The sequence below is a fragment of the Dama dama genome, chromosome 8, assembly GCF_033118175.1.
Source record: "Dama dama isolate Ldn47 chromosome 8, ASM3311817v1, whole genome shotgun sequence".
In the NCBI taxonomy this organism is placed as follows: Eukaryota; Metazoa; Chordata; class Mammalia; order Artiodactyla; family Cervidae; genus Dama; species Dama dama.
This window is the reverse complement of record NC_083688.1, coordinates 45,405,923-45,431,943: the sequence shown is the minus strand read 5'-3', so window position 1 is coordinate 45,431,943 and position 26,021 is coordinate 45,405,923. Positions and strand designations below refer to the sequence as shown.

The following is a 26,021-nucleotide window of genomic DNA, read 5'->3' as shown; positions in this document are numbered from 1 at the left end:
ATCATGTCTTCAGAGCCTAACTTGCAGCTTGATACCTAGTCATGACCTCAATAAATATTTGTTAATGTAGAAATTAATGTTGACGTTGGATGAAAGGGACCAGCATTTGAAGAAGAGTCTGTCAAGGAGTTTTTTCCCGTTTTTTTTCAGTGGTTCTAATCAGCCTCTTCATTCATCAGCTGTGAGGATTCTGAGACCTCGGCACTTTCCAGAGTTGAGATAATGATGGAGGCTGGCAGTTGTGAGTTAGAATTAAGGAGGCTGTCGTTATTTTAAGGTGGAGTGATGGGTCCCATTAGTGAGCACAAATGGAAGCACTGAGGCCTTATGCCAGTATTTTATACGCAGAGTTATCATTTCTATAAATGGGCTTCCCAGGTGGCGCTAGTGGTACAGAACCTGCCAAAAGAGATGTGGTTTCAATCCCTGGGTCAGAAAGATCCCCTGGAGAAGGGCACGGCAACGCACTCCAGTATTCTTGCCTGGAGAATCCCATGAACAGAGGAGCCTGCTGGGCTACGGTCCATAGGGTTACAAAGAATTCGACACGACTTAAGCAACTTAACATGCATGCATGTATTTCTATAAATATTCAAGCTAATCAGCTCTAAGGGCTTCCTGGGTGGCTCAGTGGTAAAGAATCTGCCTGTGAAGTAGGAGACGTGGATTTGATCCCTGGGTCAGGAAGATTCCCTGGAGAAGAAAATGGCAACCCATTCCAGTATTCTTGCCTGGGAAATCCCACGGAGAGAGGAGCCTGGCGGGCTGTGGTCCACAGGGTCGCAGAGTCGGACACGACTTGGTGACTAAACTACAGCAACAACAGTTGCAGAACTACCCAACCGTTTCATTTAAAAGCTTCTTGAACATTTAAAAAAAAAAAAAAAAAACTGGGAATCCATCTAGGAATGAAAAGTGAGATAGGGAAAAATTGCCATACCCATCTATTGTATCAGGACAAAATTCAGTTCTTTCCACTTTTAGTAAGACTCACTTTGTACAAGGTCCTGTTTCTTCCAGGAAGGAGTTCATAGTTCAGCAGGAAAAAGAACATATGCATCCCAGAAACAAAGGTCTAAGAGAGCTCAGAAGGGAAAATTTCCTTTTGCTTGGGGAGTGGTGAGGGCCTTCCAAGAGTGACGGTTGTTTGAGCTGATTATTGAAAGGCTTTGGGTGAGATTTCAGTAACTATATTGGGAATATAGACGTGGGGGAAAGGCCACAGCGTCCGGAGGAGCACAGGGCAGGCTCCCAGGGTTTTTTGACTCTAACATCAGTCCTCTAATATATTTTACTACCACTGCGCCAAAGCTGAAATGCTACTAGGACCCTCCTGGGTAGTAGTAGTGAAACTTAAAGGATATACGAATATCTGCAGTTGTTACTTTTGGTGCCAAGTGCTGAAGTGACCATGACATAAAGTGCAAAATAAATCTTGTAAGGAGTATAATTGGTGTGTTTCTGGGTAGCATCCAACTTGCCTAGAATTCCTGAAAAGGATTCTTGCAAACGTGGAAATACCACTGAAGGCTGAAACTTTCTTAGTAGTGTAAACAGGTCAGCCCTGATCATGGTCCCAAGTAACCAGCCATCTGTGGGACACCGTGATCCTAGCAGAGCTTAGTACATGAGTAAACATGCTGTTATGTAGCTCCCAGGTTCTGATTCTGACCGCATGGATTATAAAACTAGGACAGATGGGTATGAGTTTCAGGGAGACAGATTTGGAATCAGTATAAGGAAGGTGGTCCTGTAAAGGATCGAGCTATTTCACGAGGTGATAAGACTCTGTGACTAAATGTATTCAGGCATGGGCTATACCAGGCAATGTTTACATACATGCATTATCTCCAGACTGAATATGTACTGGATGAGGAAAGGGTGCAAACCTCGGATGGCCACTAGGATTTTTAAGGACGCTTCCTCACGCTAGGATCGAGTCTTATGCTTCCTCATGCTAGGATTGAGTCTTAATTCTCCTTGGGGGATCAAGATGCTAATTGTTGCCAAGCACTAATTCATTAACAGCAGCACCCAGTTCCTAGAAATTCAAAACAAAGAGAATGCAACCATCACCGTCATGATGGCTACCACTCACTGATCATCTCATTTAAACCTAACAGCCTTCTTGCAAGGTAGGGATTATGTATCCTTTTAAGGAAGGGGCGCCGTAGCTCTGCCAAGTTACATAGCTTGATCAAATCTACATAGTCGATGAGCGGCTTTTTTCTCATACTACCCTTTAAGGTAATGCGTGGTGATGATCTCAGACATATTTACCTATCAGTTCAGCACAGACACCAACCATTCAGAGAGGCCACCAGCTATACACGATGCTGTGATTCTTCTCAGAGATGGGAGTCCCTTGAGGTCCTGTTGAGGCAAGGTCTGAAGGGATGTGAAACTTGATAGTTCACCAAGATAACACATGTGGAGTTCCAGAAAACTGTAGTGCCTTCTTTTTATGTTCAGCATTTATCTGATTTCACACATCATACGTAGTAGGGCTTCCCAGGTCGCACTAGTGGTAAAGAACCTGCCTGCCAATATGGGAGACGTAAGGGATGCAAGTTTGATCCCTGGGTCGGGAAGATCCCCTGAAGAAGGGAATCGCAACCCACTCCAGTATTCTTGCCTGGAGAATCCCATGGACGGAGGAGCTTGGCGATCTATAGTCCATGGCGTCGCAGAGTCAGATACAACTGAGCAACTAACACACACACTATAATTGTCTTTCACACAGATTTCTAAATAAAGACAAACAATTTCATAATGGTGCTCTTGTGTCTTCCTTGTAAACATGTCTTCTTCCTCACTTCTTTTATTCCTTTCACTTTCCTGTGCTCTGAGGCCCATCTGTCTGGACACCATCCCCTCTTGCTTCCTCAAGTGTCTCTTTCCATCATCCCTCTTTCCCTGAGGGTCTCAACCAGCCTTCATTTTCGTCTCATAAGCGTTCATAAATCTTTCTCACTCTTTAATAACAAGAGAAGTCCAACAAAATCCTTGTGGTCCCTTCCCTGTCGGTCTGGTCACGTTCCATCTCCCTCCCTGGTCTGAGAAGGCATCTCCTTGAAGAACAGGTCCTCACACATCACCTACCCTGCCCCAACTCCCCTTTCTTCTCCGCCTCTACAGCCCTGTCCTCTTGTAACGGCCGCCTCTGTGCTTCAAACCGCCAGACCCGTGGTCTAGGATTTTCTTATGATTCTTGACCTGTGCACTGCCTCTGGTGTTACTGATCTCTCCACCTTGAAACCTTGCCCACCTGTTTTCTGAGTCATTCCTCTCCTGATTTCTTTCCTGTTCCCCAACTGCTCTGCATTGGAGTTCTCTGCAGGCTCCTCTCCTCCCAGACCTCAGCACCCTTGAAGGTTCATCCTTCAACCGTCTCTGCTCACCTTCTCCTTTCTTCTGTTACCACCTGTAGCCGTCGATTCCTTGGTCTGCAGCTCCGACCATGAACACTCCTGATTCCTGTGCCAGGCATCTTAAACTCAGTGAGTTCAAAACCCTACTTCTACAGCCAGCCTACTCCCTCTGTGTTCTCTGCGTCAATTAATGAAGCCATTTGATCAATTTTAAAATCTGGGAGTTGTTCTAGGATCCTCTCTCTTACTCAACCCCTATTCTTCATTGATGGCTTAGCCTTGTAAAAACTATCTTCTCAAACCCTTAACTCTGCCCTCACCTCTCCAGGCCGTTACCTCCACAACTGCCTTGGTTCAGGCCCTCATCACTCTCTCGAGGGTTCCTGCAGTAGCCTTGTTACTGGTCTCACTGCCTTCTGTCTGGCCTGCTTCCAATCCCTTCCCCACACTGCTGCCTTTCTAAAAGGCAAATTTGATCACAGACTCTCTGCTGCTTAAAATCCTTCTGCAGAGTCACTGCTCCTCCAGGATAAAAACCTAAGCTCCCTAGCCTGGCACAAAAGCTCCTTTGTGATCTGGCTCTCCCTTTGGGTGTGTATCAAAGTCTTCTCTAATGATCCTGGTCCCCACTGACTACCCTTGCCCACAGCATCCCTCCTAAAGGAAACGAGTTGTTACAGGAGAGAAATGAGAGGAGGCATGGGAACAGAGAAGAGATTACAGGGCTGTGGTGTCCTGTACCATGACCATAGCTGCCTGTGGCTGCCGAGCACTTGAAACACACCTGATCCAAACAGAGATAGGAGTGTGAAATACATAGGGATTCAAACTCAGCATGCAAAACAGAGCATAAAATAGCTCATTAACAAACTTTAGTATTGATCCCATGTTAAAACAGTAACATTTCGAATATAGTAGGTTGAATAAAACATTATTAAAGTTAATTTCACATTTCTTTTTATTTTCTTTCTTAACAAGGCTACTAGGAAGTTGTAACTACCTGTGTTTGGGCTTCCCTGGTGGCTCAGATGGTAAAGAGTCTGCCTGCAATGCAGGCATCCCTGGGTCAGGAAGTTCCATCCCTGGGTCAGGAAGATGCCCTGGAGAAGGAAATGGCAACCCACTCCAGCATTCTTACCTGGAGAAGCCCGTGGACAGAGGAGCCTGGCGGGCTACAGTCCATGGGGTTGCAAAGAGTCGGACACGGCTGAGCAACTGACACTTTCACACTTTGCTGTGTGGCTCGCGTAGTGGTGCTATTGGACAGCATCGACGGAGGACATCTCCTTGCTCCCCGGAGATGCATCTTGTTTGAACCACTCCCAAAAGCTTTCTGAATGATTAAGTCAGCCCTACAGGTGTAGAGAAGCAGCAGTTGCTCCATTTCATAAATCCAGAGATGCTAAGTTGGTGATGGACAGGGAAGCCTGGCGTGCTGCAGTCCATGGGGTCGCAAAGAGTCGGACACGACTGAGCGAGTGAACTGAACCAAACTGAGATATTAAGTGCTTTAGACAAGATTCAGTTTCACAGAGAGAGATTGTGAAAACTGCAGCAGGGAGCCCTTCGCACCATGTATTCAGAGCTGAAATCCCAAGTCAGGCACATCTGTCTCCCCCGACAGACCCAGTCACCCTCGGGAGAGGGGAGCAGGGAGACTGTGTGTTGGAGGGAGGCTTTGAGGTAGACAGGAGCAGCAAGGGCAGGGCAAGAGGAGCCCCGTTCCCAGGAAGACTCCTGCTTGTGAGGTGCAGACAGAACACCCAGAGCCGCGATCTCTGAGATCCCCCATCCTGCCACGGATCCTTCCCCAGGGGGAGAAGTCCCAGCTCCCCCACTGTCTTGAGTCTCAGTAATATGTCCATGATGAAGCACTGTGCATCAAGCAAAATGACCTGCCTCACAGCTGGTAAATTCTCCTCAGTCGTGCCTTAGGGTACTGGGAACTTTCCAGCGGTCTGTGGATCATTTGGCCCAAAAGCCTTGGGGTAAGGTATAGAGCTGTCACAAGGACCCGGAAGATAATATGTCCTAAGAGATTCACAGAGCTTTCTGTTTTCAAGTGGAAAAGCCAACCAGTGACAGGAAAGCAGAACTCATCAGGTTGGAGCCAGAATGAGAAACCTGAAGGTAAAGAGAAGACGCCCTGACTATCAAGTCCCATGGACTCCATGCCGGTGAGGCTGATAGGCAGTGGGCCTCGGCGCTGTGTCCTGGTGGTTTGCGTGCTGTGTTCTATTGAACCCCTCAGTTCTAATGAGAATGCCCTAGGCAGTTGTTCTGACTTGCTTTTATATGTCAGGCATTCGTGTAAGATCCCGGTAGGGGGAGAGGTCATTGTGTTAAAAGTCTGAAAGTCCCGCTGTACAGAGACCGGCCTGAGAAGGCGGTGACCACCCAGGTGTGGTGACTGCTCTCCCACCTGCAACATCTGGGACCGGGTCGGGCCCTTGGCAGGGGCTCCAGCTCCTTTCCGTCTGAAGCTGAGTGACTCTCCGTTGGCCTGACCGTGCAGTCCGCCTCCCCTTACCCGGGAAGCCAGAACCGTCTCCATCTCAGGTACCAAATTTCCACTTGGCACCCCAGGCTGTCTCTCACATCCCCAGGTCCCCACTTTGAGTGCTTGTGTCGGAATTGCCTTTGATAAGGGTCCCATCACTTACCTCCAAGCTTTCTTAAACCGATAGTCTCGCCCCTGAGCGACAAGCCCTATCCTAAGTGCCTGCTGCTCCATATCAAGCTTCTTCAAAACCGACTCCTGCCAGCAAAGGGCCGGGAACTCAGTTTTGCTGCCCCACTGGTCTCGGGGGTCCCATTTGTACCATAGATGCAATTTGGGAAGAGAAGGGGAAGGCAAGTGTAGGCTGATTTTCCTAAATTATGGTATATCTGCTTCTTTGTTCCCTGTGGGAAAGTTGGTCTTACATGTAGACTAGAAAGGTAGCTGCTGTCTTTATGGTGTGATTTCAGAATTCATACTACTTAAAAGAGCTTTTCAAATATCAATACTTACTCTTTCTTGCTCTCTAATATGCAAAAGCCTACATTATAAAAACTCTATTTTCTTTCCCAAGACCAGTATGGTTTGGAAGAAAAGAGGGCAAATTTGATGCTTGGAAAGCCCGGTTTTGACTCATGTAATTGACTGGCTGTAATGAACTTGAGCCAATTACTTAATCTTCCTGAAGATTAATCTTCCTGAACCTCAGTTTTCCCATTTATGAAGTGAAATTAATAATACCTACTTGCTTTGTTACGACTTTTTTATGACTAAATAAAACAAGGTATAAAGTGCCCAGCAACAGAGCCTAAAATGCAATGCTAAGGAAGTGGTAACTTATCAGATTTTACAGACCCTTTCCTAAGACTGATAAGGAAGAAGATACGAAATCTGGGTCTGAAGACCCAGAATTCAGCCATCCCTGGGTGAAAAAGGATCAGAAGGAAGTTGTCTTCACATTTTTGCTTAAGGCCAGTCCTGCCTAATGGTTTGCATTTGTGAAAATATTCATCTGGGTTTATGAATGCAGCATGAAGCCATGGGGCGGGAAGAAAAAAAAGACATGTTTACATCCTCTGCCAGGATAATATAAGAATAAGCAAAGCAAGTTTTTGAATCTCTGAATAGTCAGGTGCACTGCCATCAAAATAAACTTTGATTTCTATTCTTTGCTGATAAATTATAGATAAAGGAAGCCATTAAAAGAACCCAGAAAAGGAAGCTTCATACACAAATTAGATATGGGGACAGGCTTCACACTTACTTTGTTGGGGCCGTTCTTTCCTTAACTGTGGGTGTTTGGGAAGTTCTTTATTGTCGCCTTTGTTGCTGACAAAAAGAGAGAGAAAGCTTTAGCACACTCAGGAGAGAATGGATTTGATTGGAGGCGTGTTGCTCTCGGTGTGGGCTAACTTTCGTGTATTGTAGTGATTGCTAATACATAACTGAGGAAACCTATAAACATAGCTGGATCTGACATACTGCCACTTCTAACTGACCTGTGTCTATTATAGGAATGGGGGCAGTCCTATAATTTTTAAAGGGGGAAGTGGAAGATGTTATGCTGGCTACTGTGACGGCTAGTGTCCTCATCTAGAAGGCCTTTGTCCTTTTTCCTGTATTTATCCTGTGAAGTCTAAATGATGGACTGGATTCAGGGCATGCAGGTGCTGTCAATGGCTTCCTGGGCCCTTGATGCAATTGATCGCCCCACGGCGATACTATAGCCTCAGTGGAGTGTCATATTCAACCCATGAACACTCACGAAGAGAGTATAAACCTGCTACCTTTAATGCTGTTAAAAATAATGGCATTAAAAATATTATTTAGTGCTGGTTTGTGGCATTAACATATGAACTCATTTATTGTTCTACTAGTCTCAGAATAAGAACTGCTGCAGTTGCAGTGGGTCGTATCAACTGAGGTGGTCATGACAACATTAGTTTATCATTTCCGAACCTTGGTAGGATTTCACCTTCTGAATCTTCTGGATTGTCTGTAGTTATTTCTCATTTGTTAAGGCGAGGCATATTTAGTTGTTGCTTATGGAAATGCACTAGAAGTACCTTCATGAAGGTTGATGAAAATTGTTTGTTTTTTTGCAAATCATTTTTCCTCTCTATCAAGACATTTTTGGATTCTAACTTCTAAAAATTTAATCTCTCAGTGGTACATCTTTCACTTGTTTGTCAATTATACTTTTGAGAAAGGTGTTTCCTCTGTCATTGATAAAATGTGGACCAAGACAGTCCAAAGACAGAGTTCTGTGACTTTCTCCAAGAGACCTCTTGACATCCATGCATGAATTGTTACCTGTGTTTTGTTTGTTTCTTTGTTTGAAAGAGTTTGATCATCTTGCACTTGGGTTTACTTTCTTGCCCCCAAGCTCTCTCTAAGAGGATACAGCCAGGAAAGAATCAGATGCCTTAGTGATGCCATTATTATTGATCCACTTACTGCCAATCATAGAACCTATATTATGGAATGTAACGAGATTAATTTGGAGTAACTTGTATATTGCATACATTTTTCTTTTGAAAAGCTTACTCAAGGGCATATGTAAATGACCCTATTTTTTATTTATTTTTAGAAAATAATTTTGTAAAGTAAACTCATACTTCATCTCTAATTTCAACTCATATGAGCTTGTTTGGTTCGAAGGAATTCGTTTCTTGTGTATCACTCAGTTCTGTTTATGGAATCATTGCTTTGAAAACTACCTGGTGGTGGGATGGGCAATCAGACCTTGGGTGTCACTCCAGGACATCATGATACTCACTCCTCCTGGGACAGGTGCGAATCACACTGGGGCCTGTCCACACAGCATGCTGGCATCCATGTAAATGGTTCCACAGCAGCGTCACTAACTGTGACCATGACTGAGACCGCACTGGTGGCATCATGTCGCTAATGGATGTGTTTCTCTAAGTGGAAAATTCTGTATTATTTGAAAAAGTTCCCCAACCCCCTCTACCTACCACACAAACTCTTCGACTTTTACATTAATATCAAATGTCAATTATACAAACAATATTTGTGTACTGTATTTTGTTTTCTTTGTGTACAAAATAGTCTTCTACATGCTTTTTACCTTGGACTCAATGGAAAGAAAAAAAATAATGTGAAAGAACAGTAGCAATGAGGAATTCAAACCTGCAATAAAAAGGAATAAACTCTTGCTTCCTAGAAATACTGCGCTTTGGTAGTGCTTTATATTTTACAAAATACTTTCAACAAGTTTTTTTGTTTCTTTGCAAAAAACTTGTTTCTGACTATAAAAATAATTGCATATTCATTGAATTTGGAAAAAATACTGAAGTGGGTAAAAGAATTAAAAGTCAGCTAAAATTTCACCACCCAGAGATCATCTTTGTTAGCACCAGTTGTATTTTCCTTTCAGATATGCGTTCGTGTGTGGTTGTGAGTATGTGCATACATTGTGTGTGTGTGTGTGTGTTTAAACTAGCTTCATGATGGACCTGAGAAGTTTGTACTGAGCAGTCAGTATGACTTAAAACTGTCTTGGAATCAAGACAGTTTGAGATTTTAGACCTGGCTATACTACTTATGTAGTGACTGTAAATTCCTTAAACTATCAAAACTTCCATTTCTACTTCTATAAAATGGGGATAATAATAGTATGCATCTACTAGGTTTATTGTATAAAAATTAATAAAATAGTGCATATAAAATACTTAGCATGGTACCTGCCTTGTAGTAAATGCTCAGTAAGTGTGAGCTATTGTTATGATACAGGTTTTCTTGTCTCTTGTCCTCACTTTATTTTCTAGAGTAGCAATTTCTCTTGTCAAAAAACATTACTTGAGAAATATTCGAAATGACTGCATATATTTCAATACGTGAATATACCTTAATGTAATCATTTCTCTATGCTTAGACCATTTCCAGTTCTTTGCTGTCACGAAGAGTGCCACAGTTAATATCCTTTACATTCACTTCTGTGCATAGACAACAAAATGAATTACTAATGGCATTTTACAGAGAAGCAGAAAAAACGAACAATTCTTTAGTATCGGCTAATGTGCCAGGTGATATGCTAGGGATTTTTTTTATCTCAAAATTCTCATTTAGCTCTTCCATAACCCCGTTGAGGTATGTCTGTTACCCCAGTTTTTAGGTGAAAAACCTCTGATGGGAGACTAGCAGCTTGCCCAAGGTCACAGAGTCAGTGGTGGTAGAGACGGTGTTTGAAGCCAGCTGTCTGATTTCAAAGCTTAAGCCTTTCCATTCTGGCAGGCAGCTCGTGCCTATCTTTTCAAGGCTGGTGGGATGAATAGTTACCATTGTGTTTTTCACGAAATGTCACTTGGTGCCACATGAAAGATAGGACACTTGGCTGGAACTCTGAGCTTGCTCAATATAGCACCTCCCATGTGCGTATGTTTTTATATGTTTTGGAATCAAGCCTCATTAAAATAAAGTGTCAACTAAAGGAAATAAAACATTGGTATGATTATTTGATGAAAGCAAACCTTGAGGAAGAAAACATTTATTTAGTCAAAAAATACAGAAATTGTCTTTGTTTTAGTTGGATGGGCTAGGCCAGAATTGCTTACCTCCCTAGCATTCTGAGTATTTCACACACATCAGTATAGGAATTAACAATAACAGCCAAAGTAAATGGATGCTGTCAAAAGGGATTATAAGTTTCATTACTTGTATATTAAGGGTTGAAAGGAAAAATCTTTAGCCTTAATTGTAAGATGATATATAAGGAAAGAGCCATAACAATTGCTATAGGTGTAAGTATAGGTATAAGGGAGACATAAAAATGCTGGGACAAACCTCCAAAGAATTATTTGGTGAACTGACAGGTTGTCTTTAAAAAGTCAGCCATTTGGAACATTTATCTTGGCAGCTCTCAAATCTGACTTAAAATGTGTAGTGTGGCAGTCAATTTTTGTAGGAAAAATGCATAATTAATACGAAGATCAAGGTAGAAAGTATTGCCAGTCAGTACCTAACACACAGTTTCTTAGAACAAAGGAGCAATTGAAGTTGTCTTTTAATAGGGTAATCCTGGCTTGTCATTTTGTAGGTTTCAGTTCTTAGTGAAAAATGAAAGAGAAAAAAAATGCCCTGGTAGTAATATTTCATATCTAAGAGGTATTTTGTTGCCGAGTTTATAACCAACTCTTGTCTAGTCAAGAAAGCTACCTTTGGTTTCTGAGTTCTTGAATTTTCATAGTCCTTGAGCTTACACAATTCTTGCCTTATAATTGTCTCGGTTTCCCTTCGGCTCATTTTAGTTCCTGCAGGGGAGAAATAGTGTCCCTCATAGCCCAGGAACTAAGAAGGTTTTGCATCTTGACACAGCATGACCACCAACTCAGCCTGGGGAGAGTATGTTGCCCGTGGTGGTGTAGCAGGTGGGAAGGGCCTGCGAGCTGAGTGTGGGCTCTCTGCACAACTAGTGAGCAGTTACAACCGTGGACAGAGGCTGGACTCTGGATCTGCGGATTGGATCTGAGATGTGGCCTCATCCAGCCCTCGGCAGCTGCGTAACGCTGGGCTGAGTCCTTTACTGCCTCTGAGCCTTGGCTCCCTCTGCTCTTGCCCAGAGATAATAACTCCTTCACAGTCAAAGGTCATAGGGAGGATTAAATGCATTGAGCCAACCAATGAGTTAACTCAAAAGTGCTCTGATGGTTAGCTCCCAAGTTACAAATTAATAGTGACAGGTCCTGCCTCCCAAGGAGAAGGCAATTTACCATTTTAAATATTTTCAAATGACTAATGGGAATATTTGTAAAAATGCACCATTCCTGGTGCTAACCTCACTTGACCCTCCTAACTCTTCACTTATACATTTTGCAATAATAAAGGGACAGGCTCCATGACTGCCCAGGAAGCCCCTGTCGCCCAACGAGCGTGGCATCTCTCAGAGCTTGAATGCTCAATCCCATGGCACATCCCTCTGATGAAGGAAGGAGGCCCTTGGCGTCAGTAGGTGGTTCCTTTGAACACAATATAGACCTTTATAGAAACAGGCATTTAAGTCTGCTGTGTTGTTTCAAGATAGAAGCAAAACTTGTATGTTTGATGCATTATTTTAGCTTTCAATAAAAAAGTTTTATAAAAAAGATATCAGATAGGAAAACATTCCAACAGGGTTGCATTATAAACAATTATAAGCAGCTCTTTGATTATTAAAGCAATCATTTTGCCACAGGGGAGAAGGAAGGAGAAGTTAGGAATTTTGACACTGGACATCACACACTTTTCTGAAGTCTCCCGCGGTTCCCCTGAGCCCTGGTAATGTTGGCAAGGGCTCAGAAACTGCTTCTGTGTCTGGCTGCCAGAGAGTCCATCTCACCCATGGGGCTGCTCCCTTTCCCTGGGATGTTTCGGGCTAACCTCCCTGCCCGTTCTTGCCTCCCGGCTGGTCGTGATAACCCTCTCTCTCAGTCCTTAGAAGGACAGCATTGGTCCATTGGCCACTAGTTTGAGCTCACGTCTCATGAGTGTGTTTCAGGTCCATAATGATGGAAGTGTCTCTGTGGCATTCCTCAGGGATGGGGGGCAGGGGGAGTGGTGTGAGCCAAGTGCTAGATGTCTTATACAAACCCCCACGAAGGACCTGCTACCTGGGAATGGCTAACCCTGCTTGCTGTACTCATCTTGAATTGGTTTGGAAATTTTGTTTCTCCTTCTATGCGTGTGCCGGCTAAGTTGCTTCAGTCATGTCTGACTCTTTGCAAACCCATGGACTGTAGCCCACCAGGCTCCTCTGTCCATGGGATTCTCCAGGCAAGAGTACTGGAGTGGCTTGTCATGCCCTCCTCCAGGGGATCTTCCCGACCCAGGGATCTAACCTGCATCTCTTCTGTCTCCTGCATTGGCAGGCGGGTTCTTTACCACTAGTGCCACCTGGGAAGCCCTTTCTCCTTCTATGCAGGAAACTATTCTGAATTTCCCTTATTTGCCTTGCTGCTGCATTTCATTCATCTCATTTCTTCATCGGCTGTTTCTTGAGTGTCTGGTCTGTACTGGGCACTCTCAGAGGAACAGAAAGGAATCGAACACTGAAAATAGAGAACAGTTCACACCTCAGGTAGAAAGCAAAATATGTCTCCAGGGTTGAGAGAAAGGGAGAGGTTAAGTACATAATGAATTTTTTTTTTTGAGCTGTATTTTTTATAATAAATTGTGCTACATAAAAATCTATACCAATATTCATTTATGTAACAAATCCCATTATAATGAAAATTCCTGTTATCTGTGACTGAAGCAAACATTATTAGAACACACTTTCAATGCAAAAGAAGACTTTGGACAGTCCCTTGGAGTGAGTTGGAATGGGACTTGACCTCTGTATCAAGCTTTTCCTCTATATTGTTCATTGCACGTGTCAACAAATACTTGATTTGATAGTAAAGCCAGTTAAATCAATATTTCTTGCTGTAGTGAAGGTGCAGCAACATATATCCAAGGGCAGCATATCCCTACCAGCCTTATTTTGTTCAGTTTAGTTCAGTCTCCCAGTCGTGTTCAACTCTTTGTGACCCACGTGAACTGCAGCATGCCAGGCTTCCCTGTCCATCACCACCCACCGGAACTTGCTCAAACTCGTGTCCTTTGAGTCAGTGATGCCATCCAACAATCTCATCCTCTGTCATCCTCTTCTCCTCCTGCCTTCAATCTTTCCCAGCATCAGGATCTTTTCCAGTGGGTCAGTTCTTCACATCAGGTAGCCAAAGTATTGGATTTCAGCTTCAGCATCAGTCCTTCCAATGAATATTCAGGACTGATTTCCTTTAGGATTTGACTGATTTGATATCCTTGCAGTCTAAGGGACTCTCAAGAGTCTTCTCCAACACCACAGTTCAAAAGCATTAATTCTTTGTCGTTCAGCTTTCTTTATAGTCCAACTTTTACATCCATACATGACTACTAGAAATAAAATAGCTTTGAATAGACGGAATTTGTCAGCAAAGTAATGTCTGCTTTTTAATATGCTGTCTAAGTTGGTCATAGCTTTTCTTCCAAGGAGCAAGTGTCTTTTAATTTCATGGCTTCAGTCACCATCTGCAGTGATTTTGGAGCCCAAGAAAATAAAGCCTGTCACTGTTTCCATTGTTTCCCCATCTATTTGCCATGAAGTGATGGGATCAGACGCCATGATCTTAGTTTTTTGAATGTTGAATTTTAAGCCAACTTTTTCACTCTTCTCTTTCACTTTCATCAAGAGGCTCTTTAGTTCTTTGCTTTCTGCTATAAGGGTGGTGTCATTTGCGTATCTAAGGTTATTGATATTTCTCCCGGAAATCTTGATTCCAGCTTGTGCTTCCTCCAGCCCAGCATTTCTCATGATGTACTCTGCATATAAGTTAAATAAGTAGGGTGATAATATACAGCCTTGACGTACTCCTTTTCCTATTTGGAACCAGTCTGTTGTTCCATGTCTGATTCTAACTGTTGCTTCTTGACCTGCATACACATTTCTCAGGAGGCAGGTCAGGTGGTCTGGAATTCCCATTTCTTGAAGAATTTTCCACAGTTTGTTGTGACCCACACAGTCAAATGCTTTGGTGTAGTCAGTAAAGCAGAAGTAGATGTTTTTCTGGAACTCTCTTGCTTTTTTGATGATCCAACAGATGTTGGCAATTTGGTGTCTGGTTCCTCTGCCTTTTTAAAATCCAGCTTGAACATATGGAAGTTCATGGTTCATGTATTGTTGAAGCCTGGCTTGGAGAATTTTGAGCATGACTTTGTTAGCGTGTGAGATGAGTGCAGTTGCATGGTAGTTTGTGCATTCTTTGGCATTGCCTTTCTTTGGGATTGGAATGAATACTGACCTTTTCTAGTCCCATGGCCACTGCTGAGTTTTCCAAATTTGCTGGCATATTGAATGCGGCACTGTAGCAGCAGCATCTTTTGGGATCTGAAATAGGTCACCTGGAATTCTGTCACCTCCACTAGCTTTGTTCATAGTGATGCTTCCTAAGGCCCATTTGACTTCTTTTTGTTAGGTACATATAGTTTATCATAAACCTACTTGATTGAACTACTTTCACGTGAATAGGTTGAAAATAATCCACAAATCTACCGTTAAAAAAAAACAAAAAAAAAACGCAGAAAATCTCTGATCTTGTCCCTCATCCTTCATTTAAGCAGTCCCAAATTTATTTAGCTCAATTTCCTCATAAGGAATGACAATATGGATAAGATCTTGATTGTGATAGCTATGATTTCTTTCTCTTTGCTCTAAAGCGTTCACCTGAACACACTGTCCCATCTTCCGTCCCAGTCAGAGGATTTCTGAACATACCCACAAAGTGGCAAATACTAGTGAACCCAAGAGTCTCAGATTGTAGAAATCTAATCATCGTGATGGAAGGGAGAGTAAGGTGAAAGCCTCTTACTTACTCTTTCTTGGAACTTTTAATTGTTAGAAGCTTTCTGAAAATTACCTATTAAAAGTTCAGTGTTTCTGTAAACAAATGGACTGAAGCATCAATATAAACATCATCAAATGTATTCACTGTTTTCGGAAAATTGAGCTTCTCTTGCCTGTACTGTGAATAGAAGAGTGATTGTCATTTCTTGGGCTCCTACTGTGTGCTAAGCACTTACAGTATCTCATCTCCCATAGTTAAAATGATGCTTTAATGCATGTATTATTATTTCCATTTCATGTTCAGTTTCGACTGCTGAATAACTTATCTGAGGGCACCAAGCTAGAAAGGGTATAAGCAGGGATTTGAACCCAAGTTAGTCTGATTCGAAAGCCTTTTCACTTTTTTCACCAGGTGTCTTGAGAATGAAAAAAGGTTTTTTGTTTTTGTTTTTTTAAATTGTTAAAATTACACATGCTCATTATAGGAAGCTTGGAAAGCAGACAAAATGATAAGGAAAAAATCACTCATAATTCTTCACCCCAAGGATAATCAGTACTAAATTTTATTTTTCTTTCTAAGCTAAAGAAAGCTATAATTTATATATCTTAGAGAGTATTGTTCTTCAGAGTTGTCATCCTTGAAGTGTATTCATGTTCTCTAACAATGCTGCCATTGCTTAAAGCATTTTTAGAATCTTGTTCAGAGCCAATTTAGGTACTAAATTCTCTGTAGATTCCCATGCACTAGGTACTTTGGTAGAGACATAGCATTAAGACAGTGTATCCATTCCCTAAATACTTGTCAGAATAATACATTTTATGTTCTACCTTTCTGTGCCTTCTAGAATTATATGCTGCAAATATTTGACCATCCTGTAAAGAATACCATCATTACCCTCTCTAAGAACCATAAACATCTTCTGCCACTTCTGTTGTGGTAGGAGATGGAGTTTACCAAAATTCTACTTCCTCCCATGTCAAAGATTGATGAACATTTTGGGTTATATTTAAAAGTCTTTATTAAAAATTAAATCTATAAATGTTTACTATCTCATTTGACAACTCATGTTATTTATTACAGAGTCCACACAACAATCTCTGCCTTTTGTGGTACATAAAGAAAATCGAAGAATTGTTTTTGTCAAAAGTTTGAAAAAGCACATTTTAAAATCAGTTTCTTTTTAATGGAAGTGTTATACTCACTGAATGATTTCCCTCCAAGGAGCTTCTGTAAAAGCAAATATATCTTAAGTGTGATGAACTGATCTTTAAATAAAGTCAGTAGCATCTTGTGTCAAAGTAAATGTTTCTCAAAGAAGCAGGCACGCATGCGCACAGACACACACATACGTAAAAGAAAAGATTGCTATTGAAATGGCCGTTGGTGTACTTTATTAAAGTGAAGAAAGTCAAGTAGTTGAAGAAGAAAGTCAAGTGCCAGCTCAGTTCTCATCTCTTTGGTTTATTGTATACAACACTGTTGCTTTCAGAAAACAAACCTAACCCTCAACTCAAGCATCTCCCTTCTTGTCTGGTTTCTGCCTTATTTTTCACATTCTTAGCTACCCCATCGGCTTAGCACAGCACCCTCTTCCCAGATTGCTGGGCGCCTGGGACACCAGGACCCTGGGTGCTAAGACTGGCTCAGAGGTCTTTGGGGCCCCCGCCCCACGTGGGGGGCCCCACCCCAAGTCGGGGGGCCCAGCAGGCATGCGCAGTTGTCCTAAGGGCTGCTCTCGGCCCTGGTTTTCCGATTGCCAGGACTTCCTGTGATGAGACTTCATCAAGCTCTCAGAGCTCATCACAAAGTGTAGGCTTTGTCTTGTGTTGATATCCCGGGCACATTCACAGCGTCTGGCATTGTGTCCACTCAGCGTGTTAGCAAAATGAAGGGTTACAGTATATTCTCTCAGAAATGGACTGTTGGAAGGAAAAGTTAGTCCGATTGAAAGAGAGTCAGAATAGAATTGTGGATTAAAATCTCAGCGCTTAAAAGAGCCTCTCGGTCAGTCCTCTCACTTAAAGATGAAACCCCGGAGCAGTCAGCTGACTTGGAGAAGGTCACCCAGAGAGTTGGCGCCAAGCCAGGCCCAGCATCCGGCGTTCTGAGGTCTTGCCCCATCCTTCCCGGCTCTCGCTCCTGTCGTCTTCCCCTGGTTGTTTCAGGGAGGTTGAGCTGACTTTGCAGGATCAGTGACCAGAGCTTTTGAAGCCCTACGCGGAGCTTAACAGAGGAACGGATGCAGAGGGATTCTCAGGGAAGGCTTGAAGAGATGGTGGACTTACTGTTTGCCTGGTTGGCTAACCAGCCCAGCTGCTGTCTCTAATGCCTGAGTGATTACTAGCTGGGCTTGTATGGATATTACAGGCTATCCTTTGGAAAGGAGACTATCATAGAAACAATAATAGCTAACATCTATTTGTGATAAATTAGGCAGGATATCCCTGTGATTTAAAGTCCAGGCCCTGTGGTCAGGTGGTCACAGAATCCCAGCTCCATCACTTACCCTGTATATTTTTATGAGACAGATGCTTTCAACTTTCAGTGCCTCATTTTCTTTATCTGCACAATGCCAGCGGCAGAAGTGATTATCTCAGAGTATTGGCTTCCCTGGTGTCAGAAGGTAAAGATCTGCCTGCAGTGCAGGAGACCCAGGTTTGATCCCTGGGCTGGGAAGATATCCTGGAGGAGCGCATGGTAACCTACTCCAGTATTCTTGCCTGGAGAATCCCACGGACAGAGGGCCCGGGCAGGCTACAGTGCATAGAGTGGCAAAGAGTCAGACACCAATGAGCAACCGACACTTTCTTTCAGAGTATTGTAGACTTAACTCATGGAAGCCCTGGAACAATACCAAGCAATAAATGTTAGCTATTGTTATTATTAAAATATCACTGCTGTGAGTAGTAAATTCATTGCACAAATTTTTTACTGCCCAGTCTTCCCAGCATCTCTGCGAGGAAGCTGCTTTTATTGTCCTCCATGTTACAGTTGAGTAGACTGAGGCACAGAGAGAGAGGTACCCCGCCCGCAGTTTTAAGTCACGGGTCAGACAGCCTGAGCTTGGGTGTGAGTGTGTGGCTTTGAAACGTGAGATCTGATTCCCCAAATTTCTTTTCTCCCCCAGAGCACTCCAGACCCCGGCCGCTTCCAGGACCGTCTCCGTGGATCGCCAGGTGAGCAGAGAGGGCCCCTCCCTTCTGCCCTGCTCCTGCCCACTTGGCCGGCTGCCTCTGCACCTGTCGCTGATTCCCAGGGGTTTTGTCATAGCCTGTCCATCTTCCAGGGTTTTAGCGCCAGAGTGCTTACGTGCAGGTTCGCAAACTCAAGGGCCAAGTTGCTGGTGCTGGGGTGGGAAGTGGGGTGTGGGGGAGAGCAGCAGAGCACCGGAAGTAGTCCTACCCCACCCACGTGCACTTTCTCCACCTACCTCAACGTTTCAGTGCTGTAGTTTCATGCATGTAAAAGTACCAGGGGGAGAAGTCTTTTACAGAGACCCTTGTGTTGTAGAAAGGATTACGGTTAAGAGTGGCAGGCTCTGGAGCCACACTGCGTGGTTTTCCCTCCCTGCACTGATAGCCGTGTTTGGTGCTGTTGAAAGCTTGGTTCCATGAATCCGGAAATCTGGTTTGCAGCCTTCAGTGCTGACTCAGTGCCGACTTGGAGTGGAAGGACACAACCTTTTGAGCCAGACAACCTGGCTTTGCATCCTGCTTCTGCTGCCTAGTAACTGTCGGGTCTCTGCATGTCCCCAGCCTCTCTGAGCCTCAGTTTCCTCCTCTCTAATATGGAGTTAATTATACCCATCTCTGCAAGAGTTGTTGGGATCTTTCTAGCTCATGTGTGTAAAGTGGACTGCATAAGATTGACATTCAATTCAATGGCAATTATTAGTATTAGTTATTGATATTTGAATGGGCTCATCACAAGTATTTTCTGGAGGGGAAAGCATGTTTTTTTTTTATTCCTCATACTTTCCCTGAAATATTTTCATTTTCTCCACCAGCAGTCTTGCTTATTTAAAGTAATTTGCTTAGCAAGCCATACATTCATTGTGAAAAGATCATCTCTGATAGAACCTGTCAAATGATTATAAATTCCAAATTGAAGTAGTCCAAAATAAAGAGGACTTATTGCACCTGAATGTTTCCGTGAATATTTAAGCTTGATTCTTTTTCTAAAACCCTGAAACTTCAGGAGTAAGATGACTGTAACTTTTTGGAAAAGAGTCATTAACATTGGTCGGAGTTGGTTGTTTTCCATTAATGGAATAGAATATTTTACTTCCTTATATCTGAAATCTGAATCACCATAAAAACATTTTCTTTATTGTTGTTCAAAGGGAATTAGTATGGAAACTACTGACTGATTTTTCTCTCTCTCCCTCTCTCTCTGTGTCACACACACACATACACACACACACACACACACACACATATACACACACACACACTTTAGTTTTTCTTTCCCTTAGGCAACTGAAGAGTTACTATGTAAATTCTGGCAGCCTTCTTCCCATCAGACAAGCAAGGGCACAATCAATTCCTGTTTTCTTGGAATGTACCAAATAATCAGAAACTGATTATTCTGCTTGAAGGCAACAAGCAGCTTGATGGAAAGATGTACCAATTGAAAACAATTCTGATCATATTTTTGTCGGGAGAATGAGATGCCTCCAGCTGTCTGTCACTAATTATATTAGAGGTAAAAAGCAGGAATGTTTTGGCCTGCAAAAGATCACTCTAGTCTCATGTTGGAACACTAGTTTTACTGGCTGCTTATCCCGGAACAGTGACATTGGGCGTCCATTCTGTAATGCATCTTGCCAATTGGTCACAGTCTGAAACATGTCACTTGAGCACACTTAAGGAATTTTCTAATTATAGTTCAAAGGCTTTACTTTTATCTTTTTATGTTCATTCTGCAGACATCACTGATGGAAATGATTTCTCCCTCAGCCTAATCCTATTGCTGGCAGTTACAAAAGAACAGAGAGATGGCAAATGAAACCCACAGTAACTGAAGAGGTGTCCGAATTCAATTAGGAAGCGACCTCTCCCATGTGGATGCATAAGCCATATAAATCCATTTTAATTGTGATCTGTGGTACTTATCTGGTCATGTTTATTTTGGATGCAAGTGCCAAAGCTGGATTTAGACCAGAACTCTAGATCTTCAAGCTCTAATGACTAATTTGGGTATCCATTGAATCCCTTAATTCATTTCTTAATTAGCTTCTCCCAGAATTAGAGTTGCTTGGTTATAATCATTTTCACAAAATTTTCCAATAAAAACAAGCATACATAGATTTTTTTCCCCCCTATGGTTCACACATTTGCTATGGTCTTAAAGAATTGTTCTTGTTGTTATCAAAATTATAACAATGACAATAACAAAACTAACATGTTGCCAGGCAGTAGAAGATGAACTGAGGCACCAGGAACTGGTGATTTGATTTGACTCCCCACTCAACTATTTACAGCCATGGCATCCCGGCCAGGTTACTTTCCCTGTATTTTAATTTCCTTTTGTAAATGGGAGGAAAAATAGTACCTACCTCATAGGGTTGTTTTAAGGATTGAAAAGGCACTGCATGTATGAACTAACATGCAGATAGTCCCTGGCACTATGATAGATGCTACTTATTATGTTTATTGTCGATGAGACAGTAGGAGACTGATGAGCAGGTTTGCTGGTGCCACAATATTGTCATCCAAGTTTGTCCCATGTATCTCACCCATTTGGGGATCACTCATGATGGTAACGATACACTGGGGACTCTGAGGTTGGAATTAATCTCTGTTGTTTGTATTTGCACACCTCAGTTTAGGATTAACATTTTTGGCTTTCCCTGCTTAATCAATATGAAATCTTTTGGTGTAAAATTGCTTTAAAATTTGAATGAACATTTTGTTCTCTCAGCAGGGACAACACTGGTCCTCATTAAAATGAAAAATGCAATTACGATATGTAAAAAAATATATATGGTGGGGAGAGGAGGCTTGGGGGAATTGACTTCAGTAAATTCATTGGAAACTTTCAAACTATTTTTTAACAGAGTTAGGTGCACTTAATGTCTTGGTTCAAATTTAATCAGTGTGCAGGAGTAAAAGTCTAGGGAAAGATAAATCTAGTAATTTAATGAGCTTTCCTCATGGCTACATAAGAGTTTATTTTAAAATTGATTGCCAAGCGATTCACTAGAATTACCTTTCTTAAGTTTTTTCTTTTTCCCAGAAACTCAGGTTGGTCCAGCAGTTCCACTCTCATGCACGCACAGGTGTGCACTTGTGTGTATATGCTAGAGAAATGTGCGCTCACGTGTATCTAGAGGTGTGTAAGTTGTTCTTAGCAGCATTACTTATATTCACCTCAACTTAGAAACATAGAATAGCCACCAGCTGTAGAACAGATGAAAAAACTGTGCTGTAATAATAAGAAGTTATGATTTCTGTAACTATAGGGTGGAATATTATACAGTAATGAAAAAGAAAGCTTGGCGCTACGCACAATAACAGGGACACATCCTAAGACATAATGTTGGAAGAAAGAAGAGACAGAAGGATACACAGCAATCGTATTTCATTTATGCAAAGTGTGAAAGCAGACAAAAACTACACTCTGTTGCTAAGGGGTACAGACAAAAGTGACCGGGAATTTACTGCTGAACAAATCCCTTCTAAAGGAGGGTGTGCTGGGGAAGGCAGAAGAGCTGTGGGGCTCCTGTGAGTCCTGGCAATGTTCTGGTTTGTGACTGGAGCTTGTAGGTGCATGGGCTTGCCAGGTGGCTCAGTAGTAAAGAATGTCCCTGACAGTGTGGGAGAGGCAGGAGACACGGGCTCAATCCCTGGATCAGAAAGATCCCTTGGAGGAGGAAATGGCAACCCGCTCCAGTATCCTTACCTGGAGAAGTCCATGGACAGAGGAAGCTGGCAGGCTACAGTCCATAGGGTCACAGAGTCAGACACATCTGAGTGGCTGAGCATACACACATAGTTGCGTGGGTAAAACAATGTATTATACATATATATATATATATATAACATTAATGTTTTATCTGCTTTTCTGCTTTTCTGGTTGTAGATTGGAGTTCATAATTTTAAAAGTTTTTTTAAAAGGCAGAATAAACTCTCTCCAACCCAGGTTGGTTTATCCTTGTCCTGCATAGTTTTAGGCCAAGAGATTCCTGTGGTTATAAGTGGCTCTAGAAGTAAACTGTGCCTCCCTGCCTGGCAAAGTGGCCTCTAAAGTAGAATATGCACCCCAGGGAGCTCTTGAGAAGATCCATTTGGTTGAGAAGGAAATTGATTAGAACTTGCGTTTACTTTCATCTTATTATCATGAAGCATCATGATAACAGGTAACTGTACTGACACCGGCATCCTCGCTGAGTCCACATGTCAGATGCTCAAGTATCGCCTGGAGGGAGGGAGGTAAGAGGCTTCCCCTCTGGCTTCTCTGCCTGGGTTATTTTATGGGATATATCATGCCTGGTCACCTGGATTTACAAATTCAATGTTTTACTTTTAACAAACCCTCACAAACTGTCTTAAGTAGAGTCTGCAAAGAATTCCCATAAATTGAAGATAATTTTAATGCTGCAAGCAAGAAAATGGCAAAGTTTAACATGAACTTTGTTGGCCCTGGTACGAGGTAATGACCGTGATCAGTCAAATCGGATCTGGCAAGAAGCTGACCACCAAAATTCTAAATTATCTGAAAGATGTACGGATCTACATCCACTGTGGTTAGTTAATCATGAACCTTGTCCTAAGACAAGGTTTGAGACATCATGGTTAGCAAAATAGTATGTTAATTCTGTCATTCTTTTCTATTTTATTCATGTTTTATAAGGTAGATACCATGTTAGTATAATAACGTATATATATGAGTTGTAAACAAACAAGGACATTTTTTTGTTCCAACATCTAGGATGAAAATACCCTGGACTTCACTGCCATGCGGTTCAAAGGCTACTCCTTGCCAGATGTGTAGAACAGAGTGTGTAGAACAGAGTAAAGTTGCTATCCATATCAAAAAGATGCACTTCTTAGCCTTAATTTTTTTTATTGGTAAATATCAACACTAAGGCAAGGGTTTATATATTTTACTTTATTAAGACTTTTCCCAAGCCCTTGGCTTGCAGTTGGGTAGGAGAAAAATGAAAAGAGGTATATACTCAGAATGGCTGTTTTTCAGTTTTGTTTATATTCCCTGTAAGATTCCTTTATGATTACATCTGTGCATACCCACCAAGGCGCAGTGGACAGGGTGCTTGACCACCAGTCAGGAGACCTGATTCTGAGCCTGGTTCTGCCAGTAGCCAGCAGCCAGGCCACAGCACAGAGGCAGGACCCCCCCTGAGCCGTCTTTGCCTTTTCTCTATCATGAGGGTTGTGATAGCAACCCTTCCCTGACCTTGCCACAGGGATCACATATAGAGCCTCTTTAAAATGGAACTTCCTTCAAACAGAAGGAATCATGGTCCTGTCCCTTCTATTTTGGGCTTTCTGGGTGGTGCTAGTGGTAAAGAACCTGCCTGCCAATGCAGGAGATGCGGGAGACACGGGTTCGATCCCTGGGTAGGGACGATCCCCTGGAGAAGGACATGGCAACCCACTCCAGTATTCTTGCCTGGAGAATCCCGTGGACAGAGGAGCTTGGCGGGCTACAGTCCAGGGGGTCACAAAGAGTCAGACACGACTAAAGCAACTTAGCGCGTATACACGCACCCTACTATTTCAACTTTACCAAAACATAACTTCTTATTAATGGAGAAGGAAATGGCAACCCACTCCAGTGTTCTTGCTTACGAAACCCCGTGGACAGAAGAGCCTGGCAGGCTGTAGTCTATGAGGTCACAAAAGAGTCGGACATGACTTAGCAACATTTACAACTTCATATTAAAGTGCTGACATCCTTAACTTACAGAGCTCTTTTTATTGGAAGCTACAGAAACTGACTGGCTAGCTTAAACCAAAACATATTTATTTTTGAATTGTGTTATTGGGGGTACCTATAGGACTGAAGGGACTTCCTAGGTGGTGCAATGACAAAGAATCTGCCTGCCGGGCAGGAGACACAGGAGGTGCAGGTTCGATCCCTGGGTCGGGAAGATCCCCTGGAGGAGGAAATGACAACCCACTCCAGTATTCTTGCCTGAAAAATCCCACGGACAGAGGCACCTGGTGGGCTACCGTCCAAAGGGTCACAAAGAGTCAGACGCGGAGCATGCACATGCACTCACAGAGTTGAAGGGATGGTGGAATCTTCAAACTGCACCAAGGGCCACCACCAGGGAGAGCCTTGCAGCCTTAGCATAAGACTTTGTGGCCTCTTCTCTAAGGCATCGCTGTCAGTGTGATGGATCGCTGATGACTTCTGCCCTCTGGGGTTCATGGTTCCAAGTCTGAGGCTCCATGAAGGGGAAATCTAATTTATCCAACTTGGGTTGATGAATCGCTTTTTGACCAGTCAGCCTCAGGTGAGGAAACGAGGTCACAGAGGATGGACAAGATTCCTGGGATCTCTGGCTCTGCATGTCTGGGCCCTCTCAGAAAATAAGGCATCCCTGTGAGCTTCTGCCTACCATTGGTGTTAATGTTTCCATAGTTGCTAATGATTCAACTCTCTTTAAGGGATTTGAATAAAAGGAATCAAAGAAATATTAATACAAGTATGGAAGTATATACAAGTGTTTTTTTCAATAAATGTCAATGCACCTAATTGAGCCTGGGCTTCTCATATATTTCTTGAGGTGAACACTGGACTTGAAATCACTTTCATTAGATGCTGCAAGTTCTCTGAAGGTCCCAAGGGGTCCTGCTGCCTAGGCCACTGCTCTAAGGTTTGACTCCGCTTCTGCCTTTAGCTACTGCTTTACCTCTTGTTAGAGAGAAGGCGTTAAATCAATTTTAGCATTCCTAATGCTGATGCTTTTCTCACTGACACCTTGACTTGCCCTAAAATTTTATGGAATGTGGAAAGAAGGTAAGAGAGGTGCAGTCTGTGTACCACAAGCAAGTCATCATACCAATCTTGTGAGCCTATCAAAGTACATTTGAATATATCACAGCCATTCCTAGACAGACATAAATAGCTGTCTCACACCCTCACACCAAAAGGGTATCCAATGCTTACCATTTGTTCTATCAGCGCTCAAGCAGATACGTGCAATATTCCGATAGTGGAAAAAATGAAAATGTTTATATCCCTGAGAAATCAATGCATATCTTCCAAAGCAGGTTAACTATTGCCATCAAATATTGTCCTGGCAAGTCCTAAATGGATATTGTCCCCTCAGGAACATTCACTATATAGCTATAAAGAGAGCCGAAATTCTTTGTTTTTTAAGCATATAGACTTAATATAATGACCAAATTTTAGGTTGTTAACACGCAGTTAAATCTCTTTAAATCAAAAGACAAGTTCCTTCTTAGAGAAAGAGTACCATTGAAGAAAGAGATGCAGTAAAAACAATCATTATTTTACCCGGTCTCCATTTTCCCAAGTTGCTATGTTATAACATAGTCTATGGTTATACTTTTTAAACCAACTCTAAATAGATTACCAACCCAGTGCCTCACACTGGTTAGCTTATAGGGATGATTTATTATTCGTCAGATTTTAAATGCTGACCCATGAAATGCTAAACTTATATTGGCAGCTATTGTTCAAAGGTTTGCAGGTGTCCTGACTAATGCTTTGAAATCCAGCATTAGCAATAAATCACAGCATACATAATTTTTCAGTAAAGTAATGGAAAGGATTTTGCATCCTAGGTCCTCT

At 42.5% G+C, this 26,021-nt stretch overlaps 1 protein-coding gene across 2 annotated transcripts in view; it reads left to right on the top strand.

The window, feature by feature from the left end:
• The window catches only part of SPATS2L (spermatogenesis associated serine rich 2 like), a 184,297-nt gene that overhangs the window by 4,968 nt on the left and 153,308 nt on the right, over nucleotides 1-26,021 (top strand). For both annotated transcript variants that reach the window (XM_061149046.1, XM_061149049.1), the window contains exon 2: nucleotides 18,361-18,409. The gene's annotated coding sequence lies outside the window, so the exon portion shown is untranslated. The remainder of the gene's footprint in view (nucleotides 1-18,360; nucleotides 18,410-26,021) is intronic.